Raw genomic sequence first — 16,765 nt, 5'->3', positions numbered from 1 at the left:
AAGAATAAGAAGGTAAAGAGGGGGAAAGAGACATTAGGGAGAGGGAGGGGAGGAAGAGAGAGAGAGAGAGAGAGAGAGAGAGAGAGAGAGAGAGAGAGAGAGAGAGAGAGAGAGAGAGAGAGAAGAGAAGAGAAGAGGAAGAGAAGAGAAGAGAAGAGAAGAGAAGAGAAGAGAAGAGAAGAGAAGAGAAGAGAGAAAGAGAGAGAGAGAGAAAGGAGAAAAGGAGAGAGAGAGAGAGAGAGAGAGAGAGAGAGAGAGAAAGGAGAGAGAGAGAGAGAGAGAGAGAGAGAGAGAGAGAAAGGAGAGAGAGAGAGAGAGAGAGAGAGAGAGAGAGAGAGAGAGAGAGAGAGAGAGAGAGAGAGAAAGGAGAGAGAGAGAGAAAGGAGAGAGAGAGAGAGAGAGAGAGAGAGAGAGAGAGAGAGAGAGAGAGAGAGAGAGAGAGAGAGAAAGAGAGAGAGAGAGAGAGACGAGAGAGAGAGAGAGAGAGAGAGAGAGAGAGAGAGAGAGAGAGGAGAGAGAGAGGAGAGAGAAAAACATTTGGGGATTCTGTGTTTAGGCTTCTGAATTTTAGAATTGTATAAACAGAATGGAATAACTTGTATGCAACTGTTGACCTAGTGAATTGACAGCTAAGAAATGTTAACCAATTCCTGTATTGAGACAATGATTTCTTTCCCTCAAAGGATAATTTCAGTTTATCCAAGGCTATTGTTAATTCACAAATTAAATGGTGAATTATTTTTTTTGTCATTTGAGACTCTCATAATTGAATATTGTTTGTTAACTCATTTTTTTTCATAAATCCTAGATGACTAGCTTAGTTTTTCATAGATGGTTTCTTTTGGGGTGCTACATACAGACTGTCTCTTTACATTTTTATATCCTTCTGGGATTTCTTTAGAATTCATAAGTAAGTTTCTAAAACCACTACCAACAATTAAAGTATTTGGAAAATGAAAAAATAAAAGATCATGTGGGCAAAGAGAGGGGGTGGGTGTCATCTAGGTAGAAATAGACAAATATTCTTTGGAAAGATGGCCTGGGTCTGTGGGTCTGTTTGCTGGCAAGAGAATGCATGTGGAATGTACATATGGAAGAAATTCCTGTAAATTTCTTCCAGGCACATTCTGAGACAATGGGAGAAAATAGGGAGTTTTGTAACTTGTTCAGCTAAAGGGCGGACTCTTCGGAGTGGCACCATAGGGCTGTTTTGAACTGAATCCTTCCCTAAAACCTCTCAGGGTCAAGGGGAGAAATGGTCTGGATGAACTTGCTCCAAACTCTGACAAATTTTTGCTCCCCGTTTACTAAAATATGGGACCATTGGGAGTAGCTGACCCCCAGTCATCCAGGTGCAGTGCGCTTTGAAAGAGGGTGGGATTGAGACGTTGCTATGATCCCACATGATATGTGAACAGCTGGTCACATGTACACAGGGACATACTTCATTTGGCTTGCTTCAAGGATCCAGATTTTAATCAGAGATCACTTACCCCTCCCTTTATATCTCAGTGACACCTCTGAGCCATAAGCTGTCATCTCTATTTCATTCTCCATCCTGTTCTCTCCCTTGCTGATGCTTCAGCTGTTTATTTACCTTAGTATGGTATGACTCCTCATTCTCACATTCATAAAGGTCATTCTCCCAGTAAATCACTCTCTAGCCACATCCTTGACCAACTTTGTTGCTTGATCATCAAAAAGTCAGCTTACTCAGGTCAGTCTAGAAATACTCACTTTACCAAACATCAGCCAAGCCAATTCCTGATTCTCTTAAATAAAGCTGTGAAATAGTAGACATCTGTATGTCTAGAAGCAGCTTTGGAAGGAGCTACTTTTCCTTTCTCTCCCTCTCCTCTTAGAAAACCTTTACTTTCTGATAGACTTCTTCAAATCTATCATCATATCATCCTATGGCAAACTTGTTAGGAAGCCTCTGAACCTAGCAAGACTGATTCTTGGACAACAGTCCAACATCAGTCCCGAATGGGAATTCTTTCCAGCTTGATAGAAGCTGCCAGACTGACTTATGCTTCTCTGCCATAGAAACCCACGATAACCTCCACAGTGTGACACAGAAGCATCATAGAAGGACTGAGGTCTCCTTCATTGACTCAGGGCCTAATGTATAGGAAACCTTAAGAAATACTTCTTGATTGACTGATCAGTTAAATCTTAGTTTGTTTTCCATAGGCAGAGCCCTTCACTCCAGACTTTTTCATTCTTACCTTACTCCCATTGAAATGTAGGTGCCCTGTAGCTTAGTGCCCTGTAGCTTAATTACTTAGCTCCTGCTATTCTGAAAAACAAAACATAACTAATTCATGATAAGGTGTTCATGGTTGATAATGGCTTGGTATGTCATTTCTCCTCCATACATGTGCTGCGAATAAAAGTCTCTTGAAGATATAGAGCATCAGTATAATGGATCTCATCCATGATAGGGTCCATTTCAGGGGGAGTAGATTCATGAGACTAGAATGTCATTCAGCAGCATCTCTGAAATCATGTCCTTGAAGTCCCTGCTGCTCTATATGAGCTACATCCTAGGTACATCTTGTTAGGCTTGATGGCCCTACAAGGTTATTCTCTAATAATTCAACCATTGCTTAGGCTCACTCTATTAAATTCAACTCAATCTATGAAAGGAAATCTAAAAGGGGTTTTGAAGTAGGAAAGACTTCCAGTTTTGTACCAAGATAATCTATCCTGTTCTTGATTCATTCCAGTTTCTAAGATGTTCACTTCTAAGCTCCTAACAATTCTGTCTAGACTATAATTGGGCTAATTGGAGTTGGATTTGACTTCATTTTCTTGGGCTAAAACCACAAATGGTCATAATCTGATTCCCTCATCATTTTTCAGTTTATAGAGGATTGTTTCTTCTGATTTATTCCTCAACTAGATCATTTAAAGGAAGGGCAGCTAACAATAGGTGATAGGATGCAAAAAAAGATGTTAATAGACTGAAAAGTTAGGCTGAATTTCACATGATGAAATTCAAAAATCTTGAACTTGGTTAGCAACAGAAAAAACTAAGTCAATAACTTAACAGAGAAGCATGAAGAGATTGAAGTTTTCTTGAAAATGATCGGTTTTTTGGGTGAACTGCAAGCTCAGCCTAAGGTAGCAGCTTAAAAATCTTATGGGAACTTAGGTTGCATTGAGAGAGTTAGAGCTTCCAGGAATAGGAAGGTAATAGTCCCACTGTTCTCTGCTCTTATTCAATCTCCTCTAGAGTATTGCTTTTAATTGTGGGGAACATGGTTTAATCCCAGAGGAATCTGGCAAGTCAATTAGTTAAGATTTTTTCCTATCTGTGCAAATATATTTTAAATACAATTAATTAAGAGAAGATGGTATAATTTTGCTTTCAAACAAACACATTGCATCAATTGATACAGCTTGGTACTTTAAGGCATTCTTAAATCTAGTTCTTTTCTGGAAATTCAGTGGATGTCCATCAATTGGAAAATGGCTGAATAAATTGTGGTACATGAATATTATGGAATATTATTGTTCTGTAAGAAATGACCAGCAGGATGATTTCAGAAAGGCCTGGAGAGACTTACATGGACTGATGCTGAGGGAAATGAACAGGACCAAGTGATCATTATATACTTCAACAGTAGTATATGATGATCAATTCTGACGGACGTGGCTCTCTTCAACAATGAAATGAACCAAATCAATTCCAATAGAGCAGTAATGAACTGAACCAGCTACACCCAGCGAAAGAACTCTGGGAGTTGACTATGAACCACTACATAGAATTCCCAATCCCTCTATTTTTGTCTGCCTGCATTTTTTATTTCCTTCACAGGTTAATTATACACTGTTTCAAAATCTGATTCTTTTTGTACAGCAAAACAACTGTTTGGACATGTGTACATATATTGTATTTAACTTATACTTTAACATATTTAACATGTATTGGTCAACCTGCCATCTGGGGGAAGGAGTGGGGGAAGGGGGGGAAATTGGAACAAAAGGTTTTATAATTATTAAAAAAATTCTAGTCCTTTTTTAAGAGAGATTGATAAACTGGAGAACATCCTGAGAAAGGGCATTGATATAGTGCCTTGAGCCTATGACATTGAAGTAACTGTGAATGTTTGCCCTGGAAAAAAAGAACACTTGGTGGAGGAGTTGAGAGGGACACTGGAGCTATTTTTGAGTGTGTGAATGGCTGTCATATAGAGCAGGGCTTCTTAAACTTTTTTTACTTTTGCCCCCTTTTTTGTCAGAGAAATTTTTACATGACCCCAGGCATGTATTAATAGATAAAATAGACAAACAAATCAAATAATTTTGTGATGCCCACATTCATCCCAAAATGGAGTGAGCTGCCCAGAACCATGAGGGCATCCCTATTTTTAGGGATTTTCAAGCAGAGGCAAGATAGTTTCTTGTCAGATATAATATAGTGATCACTCCTTTAGTCATACATAGGTTGGAGGCTCTTTCTTTCTTGCTTCCCTTCTCCTGGAAATTCTTAGATTCTGTGATTTTGTGACCTTAGGTCTGAAAGATTTCTTAAAAGTCATCTAATTTGACTTCCACATTTTATAGGTGAGGAACCTGAGAAGAAGTTAAGTCTTATAAGTCATAAGTAAGAGTCAGGATTTGAAACCAGGTTCTCTGACACTGAATCTTTGTTCTTTCCACTGTATCATATTAGTATTGCTCCATTTTTTATGACCATCTCTGATTGGATTTTTTGCTTTTTGTGTTCTCCTTCAACGGAAAGAAAGGGGCCATTCAGTCACCTCTCAATTTTGTCATCTTTTTTTCCCAACCCTCCATTTTTCCATAGACCCTGAAAGTAACTGGATCCTTTTGCTGCTTCGGGCCGGGCTTAAGCAAACACATTTTCCACCAGCTGGGGAGAATTTACTTCCAAATTATTCTATGCTAACACTGCTTTGTTGTCAAGGACTATTAAGTTAAAGGTTCCTTCAGGGGCACAGGGAATAAAGTTGGATTTTTTATTCCTTTTGGGAACATGCTCTGTCTTGACTCCTGATTTGGTACTGGTTGGGGCTTAGGGGGTGTGTGTGGGAGGTTGTGTTGTTCTGATGGCTGGCAAACTGTCTTTCTTATGTTTGTTCAGGCAGTGGTACCCAAGAGCTTCCTGTTGGGTTGAGAACAGAAGACACAATCTCACATCTTCCTCTCCTTGTGAAGCTTTTGAAGGTCAGTTCCAATATCTCATCCTAGTCACACAGGTCTCAAATCAAGTATTTCTCTCATCTGATTCCTCAATGTCAGGGGGGGGATTTATCCTGGTCCTCATTCCATATTTGTCCTCTACTTGTACTGTAAATAGATCATTTAGAGCACAAAGATTTAGACAAACAATTTCATTAATTAAAAAAAAAATCCAAAAATCCCAGGTGAAAGCAATATTTCCCCAAGAATGCAAAAGCCACTAGCTTGGAGATTAAAAGTTGTTATCAAGGAAATTCCCTGGGGCCTCAGGAGTGTCTGGCCACCAAGATCTGAAAACTCTTTGTATATTCTCCTCATTCAAAGGGCCTACAGCTGGGTCCCAGACCCATCTTTCCAGATGCAAAGCTAACTCAAAATGCTCCAGTATGTTAGCTCACAATGACTCTGGTTGGTACTGTGAGAGCTTGAGGGATCATTATGAAAAACCTTCTACTAAGGTGTAAAAGTTCTAATCTTCAGAGCTTAAAGGGGCCTTAAAAATCATCTAGTCCAACTGCTTCATCTTACAGGAAGACACTGAGTCCTGGAGAATTGTAGGAAATTTGAATCACCTAGGAAAGCCACACTATATATTGCTGGAGTGAGTGCCCACTCTAAGGAAGCTACAGATATTTAGAAGTACTAAAGAAAGCCATATGTAAAAGGGAGAACTGAATGCAATGAACAAGGATAATTTATAATGTTTACATAGTATTTTAAAACATGCAAAACACATGAGTAGGATCTCATTAGAGCCTTATAATTACCTTGTAAGATGACTATTACAGGCATTTTTATCCTCATTTAACAAATGAAGAAACTGAGGTTCCCAGACCTAAGAGCTATCAAATTATACATACTCTTTGATCCAGCAGTGTTTCTACTAAGCCTGTATCCCAAATCATAAAAAGGGAAAAGGACCTCTGTGTGCAAATATGTTTGTGACAGTCCTTTTAAAGTGATAAGAAACTAGAAACTGAGTGGATGCCCATCAATTGGAAAATAGCTGATTAAGTTATGGTATATGAATGTTATAGAATATTACTGTTCTGTAAGAAATGATCAGGAGGATGATTTCAGAGAGACCTGGAGAAACCTACATGAACTGATGTTGAATGAAGTTAACAGCGAGGCGATTCGGGCCAGTTTCAATGGTCTGGTGATGAAAAGAGCCATCTGCATCCAGAGATAAGACTGTGGGGACTGAGTGTGGATCACAACATAGTATTTTCACTTTTTATTGTTATTTTCTTTCAGATCCTTTTCCCTTTTTGATCTGATTTTTCTTGTGCAGCATAATTATGGAAATATATATATATATATGAACCAAGCATTGGATTGCTTGCCATCTAGGGGATGGGGTGAGAGGAAGGGAGAAAAAAATTGGAACACAAAGTTTTGTAAGCATGAATATTGAAAACTATCTATGCATATATTTAAAAATTAAAAGCTTTAATAAAAAATAAAATAAAATAAATTTCCTCCAATGACATAGCTTAGCAACTCACCTAGGGCTACCCATCCTGTGGGATTTTCATCCATGCCCTCACATAAATTTCCCACAAGTTGTTCACTCAACATGCTGGGGGCCTTCTTTGAATTATTTTAAGATTGCCTAGGTACCAAAGGAACAGAAAGGGTATCCATCAGCTGTTTCTGACTGTAGAAAGTGGCTCATCAAACTTTTTTTTTTGACCTGTTTTTCTTTGATGCTTTCTCGGATGCTATTTCTCCGATGGTAATTACTCATCTGCAGTTAGTCTTAAGATTATAGGTTGAGTTGTAAGGGAACACAGAGGACACTGAATCCCTTCATTTTACAGAAGAGGATATTGAAGCCTGAGGAGATTAAGTGATTTGTATCTGCCTATCTCACTGGTAGGTGTCTTAGCAAAGTCTGAATCTAGAGCTTCCTGGACTCTAAGTCCTCTTCACTATGCCGTGTTGTAGTTTGCTGAAGTCTACCATATGCTTTTCTCTCTCTTTTTTAAAGATTTTTTTTTATTTTCTAAACATATGCACAGATAATTTTTCAATATTGATCCTTGCATAGCCTTGTGTTTCAGATTTTCCTCTTCTTTCCCCCACTCCCTCCCCTAAGTGACAAGCAATCCAATATATGTTATACATGTTAAAATATATGTTAAATTCAATATGTATAAACATATTTATATCATCCTCTTGCTGCACAAGAAAAATCAGATCAAAAAGGAAAGTAAATGAGTAAGAAAATAAATTGCAAACAAACCACAACAAAAAGAGTGAGAATGTTATATTGTGATCCACACTCAGTTCCTACAGTCCTCTCTCTGGATATAGATGGCTCTCTTTGACACAAGATAATTGGAACTGGCATCAGTCATCTCATTGTTAGAGTCGTGTTCATCAGAATTGATCATTGTATAATATTGATATTACCATGTACAATGATCTGGTTCTGCTCACTTAGCATTAGTTCATGTAAATCTCTTCAGGTCTCTTTAAAATTATCCTCCTGATTGTTTCTTATAGAACAATAATATTCCATAACATTTATATGTCAGAACTTATTCAGCCATTCTCCAACTGATGGGCATCCATTCAGTTTTCAGTTTCTTGCCATTACAAAAAGGGCTGCCACAAAATTTTTGTACATATCATATGCTTTTCCATTGCCCTGTGGATGAATCCTCATTTCAGTTCTACAATAATTCTGGTGTTCTATAACTCATTGCCATGCGGCATCCCTAGGAGAACACTGGTATTAAAATCAGGAACTTTCATCCCTGAGAGATGCTAGAGTGTCATTAAGAGAAAACATTATTAGCTCATTTTACTGTTGAGGAAACTGAGTTTGAGACATGGCTAGGGAGAAAGTGGTATTGACTATTCCAAGTCCTTTATAGCCTTTTACAGCTATCACACAGCCTTCCTTTCACTCCCATTAATAGCAAGTGTTAAAGACAAAAAGCAAGTGTTCATGAGTGACTTCTATAAACATCTCAAGCCAAGGAGCTTAGGTAATGAGGTAATAATATGAGGTGGGGAGGCAGCATATTATAGTGATTAGGGTACTGGACCTAAAATCATAAGGACTTGGGTTCAGATGCTTACTAGTTATATAAGGACAAATCATTTAATAAACTCTTTGAGTGTCAATTCCTTCATCTATAAAACCATGTAGGCTTTTGATTCCTTCTAAAGATCCTTATAGCTCTAAATCTGTGATTCTATCATTAGAGGATTATTTCTATTCCCAATAGAAGTATGGTTTTTTTTCCTCCAGATTTCAGTCTGCCTTATACAGGGATGTAGATCAGGGATTCCCTTTTGAGACCATACTTTCTTATTCTCATTCAGAAATGCAGCTTTTGGAGATGGAATGCTGATACTGCCCACCCACGAAGGAGGTCGAGACTACAACGTCTTTCACATCTCCTTCCCCACCATGGATTGAGGGCTCTGATATTGGGCGTTGGGCTTCCTTTTGCTTTATGTGTGGTCCCCACAGGAGAAAGAACTGGGGTCGTGGGGATGGCATACCCTGACCCTCTGAGAGGTCACACAGCATGGCTTCCTCCCACTAGCAGTCTGACTTGACATTCTGACCCCATCATGTAGGCCAGGGCTTCTTAAAATCTATTCACTTGAGAAATTTTTACATGACTCCCGGTATATAGATATATAAAATAAGTATGCAAACCAAACATTTACTGATAATAAATCATAATTTCACAACCTCCAAATTGAAATATAAGATCCCATGTGGGATTATGAACCAGAGTTTCAGAAGCTGGGATGTAGGGCTTCTGATATATTTGTGTGGCCACTTCTAAGTTAGGTCTTTAGTCTCAAGCCCTTCATAAACTGACCTTTCCCTTCAAGTAGCTGCAGACTCTGCTGTTGGACAGTTGAAGCTCTAGAAAGTTCATGGTCCAAGTGAAGCCTTTGGTCCAGAAGCTCTCTTGTAACCCCTTTACACTGGTTAGTTCACTGAGTCACAGTAAGAGTCTTCAAGCCTGCTGTTTGAAAGATTCTGGCAGGAGTATTTCATTAGCATTCTCTACCCTGGCCAACAGACTCAAAAAGACTGAATATTGTTCTCCTTCATAAAACTGAATGTTTTTTAGAGACGAGAAGTAAAAAGAAAGGGAGGAAATGTACGATGAAGGGGCCCAACAAGATACTTGCTAAGGTCTTTTCCAACTCTTAATATTTTGTGATTTTTCTGATCACTGTGAAATGTTTTATTGGGCCCCATATTGCACAAACCAAGTTCAAGTATCTTCTGTGTTTTTTTTTTTTTACTTTGAAAAACAATAAGTAAAAAGACTCAATTTTATGTTCCTATAAGCATTTTTCCCTGAAAAACAAAGAGTTTATAAAAACCCAACTTTACATTTCTATAAGAGGCGAAGGTATAAAGGGAGCTAGTACTGAGATTACACTAAGGAAAAATGGAGTTCAAATCGTTTCTCAGATCCATATTAGTTGTGTGATTCTGAACAAGTCATTTAATTTCTGTTTGCTATAATGTACTCAATAAGGAAATGGCAAACCATTCCATTATCTTTGCTAAGAAAACCACATGGATTGTACTGGCATACTATGGCTTAAGGGATCACAAAGCGTCAGACTTGACTAAATTACTAAACCATGACAATAAGTGATGGTCCATCTTTAGGTTAGATCTTTTCTTCTTAGGACTTCTTCAGAGACACAGATCTGAACTGAGGAGGGATTTTACTAATTCAATTTACCAAACCAATAGTTCCTATAATTTTTTTTCATGGTCCCCGGTCTAGTAAAGCCTGTGGTCTCTTTCTCGGAATGAGTTTTTGCATTCACAAAACAAAAATGCATTTACTTACAAAGGACACCAATTATATTGAAATACAGTTATCAAAATATTAAACAGACAAGTTCCTAAGTTACAAACAATAGGGTTAAGGCATTAGTGAGAATGTTACTTGGAAGAGAACAGCTTATTAACCTGCTATCAGAATCTGAGGATGTCACACTAAAAAAGAAAAAGAGAGTTTTGAAAGAACAGAGACAACCTGATCTCTATTATTTTATCCTGGCATAATCATCTTATTTGTGGAGAAACTGTTCTAGTCAGAAAGTTAATTGCCTTAAATCCTCAAATCCTAATAACTTTCAACTTAAGTAAATAAATATTTCTTAGGCAACTATTACAAACAGAGCAGTATACAAAGTATACAGTTGAGCATACAAAGATAAACAAGAACATCTTACAAGTCTTTTAGAAAAGTTTACAATCTAATCAGGATTCTCAGAGAACTCAGTCCATTTAAATATAGATAGATCAACTGCCATATCCTGCCCCCCAAACCCCAATGTTTATTGCATCAGACCTAACATGGTGGATCTTTCGTACTGGACCTTCCATGGTAGATCTCAAGTAGCAGATCTCCCATGGTTTTGGCCCCATCTCTAATCCTACCTGCTTAGTGGGCAGAGGTTTCAGTATCCCTAGAGGGTAAAGTTAGGGCCATGGATGAAAGTAGTAGACAGGCAAATTTAAGGTTAGCATAAGAAACAAACTCTCTTCATAACTCTGTCTCCTATTTTCTAGTCGTCTTATACTTTACTCCCCAACATATATTTCCATCTAATGTCACTGATCTCTTTGTTGTTTCTCACACAAAACACTCCATCTTCCAAATGGAAAAATTAGAATAGGGATGCCTGGGTTCATGTCTGCTTCTGATTTAAAAGGACAATGTGATTCCAGGCAAGTAATTTATCATGTCAGTGTTCTTGGCAGCTCTCTAAGAAGGTGAATTGTTATTGTATTGGTAAAGGAGTTTCCTCACCTGAGAGGTCCCTCTACCAGTGAAATAAGAGATTGAATCCCTATCACCTATGCTGATATATTATAAGTAAGGAGGTCCATTCTGAAATGACTAAGTCAAATGAAAGGTCCTTCAGTCATTACTGCCATAGTCATTGTACCTTCCAATGCACTATGCCATTCTCTTCCTATTCATTGAAGAGTCTTTGTGGATTATCTCTGGATAGGTGAAGAAGCAAGTCCAGAGAAATGCCAAGTTATAGTCTGAAGTTTCCTGACAGCCTTTGCACTTGGATTTCCTCTGTTAATTTTTCTTTACTTTGATCTCCCATGGAAGCTGCTAGCCTATCCTGGAGGAATGGCTTTTGTCTCTTTTCCTCACTGCTAAATGTCTCATTTTTTACAAAAAGGTTATGAATGACTGGAAAAGAAATACACCAGAAACATCACTCCAGCCAAAAGCAATATTTTCTATTCTCTAAGGATGATTAAAATTAATGGAAATTAATCTTTGTGATTCTGTGTGTGTTCACTTGGTAATGTACTTAGAATATCTTCAAAATTCAGCTCTCACCCAAGTAGTTTGTTTTGTGTCTTTGAAGAAGGGAAAAAGGAGAAAAAATTGGACTCTCCACTAGAGAGATCATGTTTCTATGAGTTCACATGACCTCATTCTCTTTAAGAAAATAACTAACTCTGAGCTGAGCTTGTTTTTAAAAATGAAAAGGACAGGGGGGGGGGGGCAGCTCTAAGTTCTACCAAGGTAGTCTGGAGAGGTTGTTCTGGATCATTAACCCCTTAGTAACCAGAGGAGAATAGAAATGTTATGTGTGTCAGAGGTAGGCAATTAGCTACCATTAGTTTGGGTGGTTTTGAAAACCTGTAGTTCAACAACAATCAATGACCTTAAACATCAAGCTTACATTCTCTTTTAGCAGAGGAATTAAATTCATGAACCTCCAGGTTTTCTCAGGGACTTAGAATTTATTCATAGACCAGAATTCAGAGCCCTGAATCTCTGTGGGAGGCATATCTGTTTTTTAATTTAAAAACAGTCTTATTGCTACTTTTTGTTTTTATATGATATTTCTAAATATATCTCTATTCAGCAAATTTTACCTTATGATAATGAAAAACAAAGGAAAAGCACTACAACACAGTGACCTATCAGAGAGTATATTCATCATTCTGTATGTAGAGTCCTAAATTCTTTAGGGAAAGGGGAAAAGTTGCATTTTCCTATATATATATATATATATATATATATATATATATATAATATATGTATATATATATATGCATATATATATATACATCCATATATGTGTATGTGTGTGTTTGTGTGTGTAAAATATTCCAGATCCAATGACCTAGTCTAGATTTTTGTTTTCATGTTCTTTTCATTTATATGACTATAATAATAGTTTCTATTTTTCTGGTTCTGTATAATTCGCTCTGTATCAGTTCAAACAAATCTTCCCATGTTTTTTTGATGTTCTCATGTAGTTTCTTATAGCACAATAATATTCTGTTACATTTGTTCAGCAATTCTCTAATCAATGGATATTCATTTTTTTCAGTTTGGCTACCATAAAAATTATAATCTGAATATTTTGTTACTGGAACTTTCTGTCTTTGATCATCTTAGCCTAGGTCAGAAGACACATTAATGGGTGTTTTTAAACACAATTCCAAATTGTTTTCCAGAACCATTTAATTGGTTGACAACTCTACCAATAGTGTATAGTGTGTGATCCAACACTGACTGTTTTCATTTTGTCTATCTTTGCCAATTTTCTGAGTATAAGATGAAACTTTAATTTACATTTCCCATAATTTCAGTCTTTTATATGGCTGTTGACTTTTGATGATTCTTCTTTTAGCATCATTCAAATTATTTGACTTTTTATTTAGGAGGAGGAATGGCTCTTGGTCATATATTTTTGAATTACTTTGATTTCTACTTTTATAGTCAAGAAGACATATAGATTGTAGTCCCAGAAATTGTAGCCTCCTTGCCTCCCTCCCCCCACCAAAACACACATTAGAATATCACCTGTTCTTCTTTTTATGATAAACCTTTAAAAGAAAGTAAACTAAAGGGATAATAAAGTAGAATCCTAGGCTCAGAGATTTAGGGCTGAAGAGGACCACAGAGGTCATTTACTCACTACCTCATTTTACAGATGAAGAAATTAAGTTCAAGAGAGATTAATTGAGCAGGCTCATTGACAAGTTTGGCCAGCACAACCACAAAGAAGAGATAAGAAATTCAGCTTTGGAGACACTTATCTCCCTTGGCTTTTTTGGTTTCAATCCATCTAATTCCAGTTCTTTACAGCCAGGGATTTTCTTACATTGGGATCTTTGAGAAGACATTTTTTTCCCAATCTGGTTCTCATATTTTTCTAGTCCAAATCTTCTCCTTTTTCAGCTAAAAACTTCTTTCTTCTTATCTTTTTTTCTTGACTCCTTCCTCTTTACTCTTTCCACATCTTGATGGACATATTTTTCACTATCTTCTGTTTCAGGTATTAGGAGGTATTTTTTTTTTTTTAGCATCCTATAGACCCTTTTTGGCAATCTGGAAAAACTTAGACTCTCAGTAATTTATTAAGTGCCTAAAGTAAAATACATGGGATTACAAAGGAAATAAATTCCATTGAAATAGAGTAATCATAATTTCTTTTTAAGGTTTAAAGATTCCAGGTTAAGAGTCCTTTCTTTAAATGAAAAGAATGGTTGTTAGAGTTATTCAGTCATTTTGGTCCTGTCCAATTCTTTGTGAGCTCATTTGAGGGTTTCTTGGTAAAGACAGAAGAATAGTTTGCCATTTCCTTCTCCAGATCATTTTACAAATTAGAAAATTGAGTCAAATTTGATAGTGACTTGCTAAGATAAGTGTCTGAGACTGGATTTGAACTTAGGTCTTTCTGAATCCAGATCTGGTCCTTTATTGTGCCATCTTGTTGCCCCTTAAATGAAAAGAATTATCTAAACTATTTTTTTAGAAATTATATTTACTTTTTTTTCTCTCTCTCTCACCCCCTTCCACTATCGTTGATAAAGAAAAACAAATTCCTCTTAGAAACATGTACAGTCAAGCAAAGCAAATTCTGTCATTGGCCATGTCTGAAAAAAATACATCTCAATCTGCCCTATGAATCCATTACCTCTCAGTTATATTCAGTCTATTTCTAGGAGAGTCAAAGATGGTTGATTTGGGGGTATATTTGGCCCTTAATTAGAACAACATGAATTCAGAGAACTACTTGAATATTTACAGGGAAAGAGGGAAGGTTAAGTAGGAGATCTATATATTAGATCAATATAGAATTAGAAAAAACATTATATCAGTAATCAATAAGAAGTTATTAAGTATCTACTACATATAGGTACTGGGATCATAAACATAATGAATGAAATGATCTCTACCATCATGGAACTCACAGGCAAATGGAGAAAGACAACAAGGCTATATATAAGTATATATAGAATAAAAATAATAAGTACAAATAAACATCAAATTGTTAAATGCAAGGTATTTTGAGAGGGAAGGGTATTAGTATCCTGAGGGGTAGGATGGCTCAATTAGAGAAATGCATGTAGAAGGTGATGATTGAAGAAATAAAAGGGTTTTATGGGGAAGAAGTGAAGGGGAAGTGCATTCCAGACATGGGAAACACAGATGGAAGATAAGAGTACCACAAATGAAGCCTAGAGAGACCAGTTTGGCTGGATTGCAGGGTACTTGAGGGGGAGCAATATTCAATGAAGGCAACTAGGTGGTACAGTAATCTCTGAGCTTGGTCCAGGAAGACTCATTCTTCATGAGTTCAAATCTGGCCTCACACACTTAACTGCCTGACCCTGAGGAAGGCACTTGTTTGCTGTCATTGGCAAGTAATTGCCTCAGTTTCCTCATATATAAAATAAACTGGAAGAGTAAATGGCAAACCATTCCAGTATCTTTGCCAAGAAAACCAAAATTGTGTCACAAAGACTTGGACATGCTTGAAACAACTGAACAACAACACTTTTCAATAAGATTGGAAAGATAATTTGGAACCAAGTTGTGAAGGATTTTAAATGCCAAAAAGAGTTAGTTTATATTTTATTTTAAAACAAAAATATTGATCAAGAAAGTGATGTTCATTTATGAACTTATGAAAATAATTTGGGCAGTAATGTCAATAATAGATTGATGTTGGAAGAGACTTGAGGCAGGAAGACCAATTAGAAGGCCATTACAATAATCTAGATAAGAGGTCCTGAGGTCCTGGACTAAAGGGGAGCTGTGTGAGTAAAGAGGAGGCTTAAATGCAAGAGATATCATTGAGGTAGAGATAGCAAGCTTTGGCCACCGATTAAAAATGTGGGGTGAGGAAAAGTGAGGCATATTGAATAATGCATAGGTTATGAAACATTTCTGACAAAAACAGAGATAGGTTTTGGGGAAAAGATAATAAATTCAGTTTTTTGACATGTGGAGTTTGAGCTGTCTTTGGTACATTCAGTTTGAAATATTTTATAGGCAACTAGTGATGCAGAGTTAAAATTTAGGGGAAAAACTAAGACTGGATATCTATCTATGTATATCTATATAGATCTAGATCAAGATCTAGCTATCTATATCTAAATTTTATAGACATATAGATTTATATATCTGTATAGATTTAGATCTGTATAACTACATAGATTTAGACCTATATAGATAGATTGGTTGGTAGATATCAGACTAATTGGCATAGAGGTGGTAATTAAGTCCATAGGAGCTGATGAAGTTTCCAAGACAGAAGAGTAGAGGGTCCATGCTAGAATTTGGGGGAACAAGCAATGTTAGGGGGCATTATCTGGGTGATGAACCAGTACAGGAAATGGAGAAACAGTAGTCAGACAAGAAAGAGAAAAATCAGGAAAAAATAGTATCACAAAAGCTTAGAGAAGAAAGGGTGGCCAATAGTGTCAAAATAGCAGTAGTTTGGGGCAGCTAGATTGTGAAGTATATAGAATGTCAGCCCTTGAAGTCAGGAGAACTAATCTGGTTTCAGACACTTAACATTCACTAGCTGTGTGACCCTGTGCAAGTCAATTAACCCCAGTTGCATCCTCAAATAAATAAAATAATAGTAGGTGAAGAAAGATGAGAATGGGGGTAAGGATCATCAGAAGAGATCAATGGTTATTTAGAGAGTCAGTTTAAACCCCACTCCGACCATGAAGAAAGGAGTTCTATTGATCTTACTGTTAATGGGTGAAGAATATAGTCTTCATGTACAAAGAAAGGCTGGTTCGGGGTGAAACCTTATAAAAAGCACTGGGTTTAGAATCAGATGCCTGGATTCTTCTAATCATGGCTCTGTTACGTAGTAGCCAAATAGGTAAATTACTTACCCTCCTTGGGCCTCAACGTCTCTAAGGGAATGGTTAAGTCATTTCTAAACTTCCATTTAATTCTAGATCTTATGATCTTCTCTGTAACTCTGATGCTGGAATTGTTGCTTGGAAGCCAAAAACTATGCTGGCTCATTCAGCAAGGTGTTACTAATTTTCAGTAAGTCTAGTCTGCCTTTGGAAGGTGTATTAATTCTCAGAGGCTCTGGGGCTGTCTGAGAAGACTCATTTGCTGAGAGGTCACTTTTAAAGGCAACATGTTTTCATGCTCCCTATGAGATGTGGCCCTTCTCCTTTCCAGCAAAAAGATCAAAATCCTAGATACAGCCAAGCTACCTTGAAATCCTGGAGTGATCATGAGAA

At 37.0% G+C, this 16,765-nt stretch overlaps 1 protein-coding gene across 2 annotated transcripts in view; it reads left to right on the top strand.

Moving 5' to 3' along the window:
* FBLN2 (fibulin 2) overlaps positions 1–16,765 on the top strand; it is a 206,257-nt gene that overhangs the window by 40,186 nt on the left and 149,306 nt on the right. For both annotated transcript variants that reach the window (XM_074283671.1, XM_074283672.1), the window contains exon 3: positions 5,114–5,196. The gene's annotated coding sequence lies outside the window, so the exon portion shown is untranslated. The remainder of the gene's footprint in view (positions 1–5,113; positions 5,197–16,765) is intronic.

Source organism: Sminthopsis crassicaudata, chromosome 1 (genome assembly GCF_048593235.1).
Source record: "Sminthopsis crassicaudata isolate SCR6 chromosome 1, ASM4859323v1, whole genome shotgun sequence".
Taxonomy (NCBI): domain Eukaryota; kingdom Metazoa; phylum Chordata; class Mammalia; order Dasyuromorphia; family Dasyuridae; genus Sminthopsis; species Sminthopsis crassicaudata.
The sequence above is the reverse complement of the archived record's forward strand: the minus strand, read 5'-3'. Positions and strand labels throughout refer to the sequence as shown.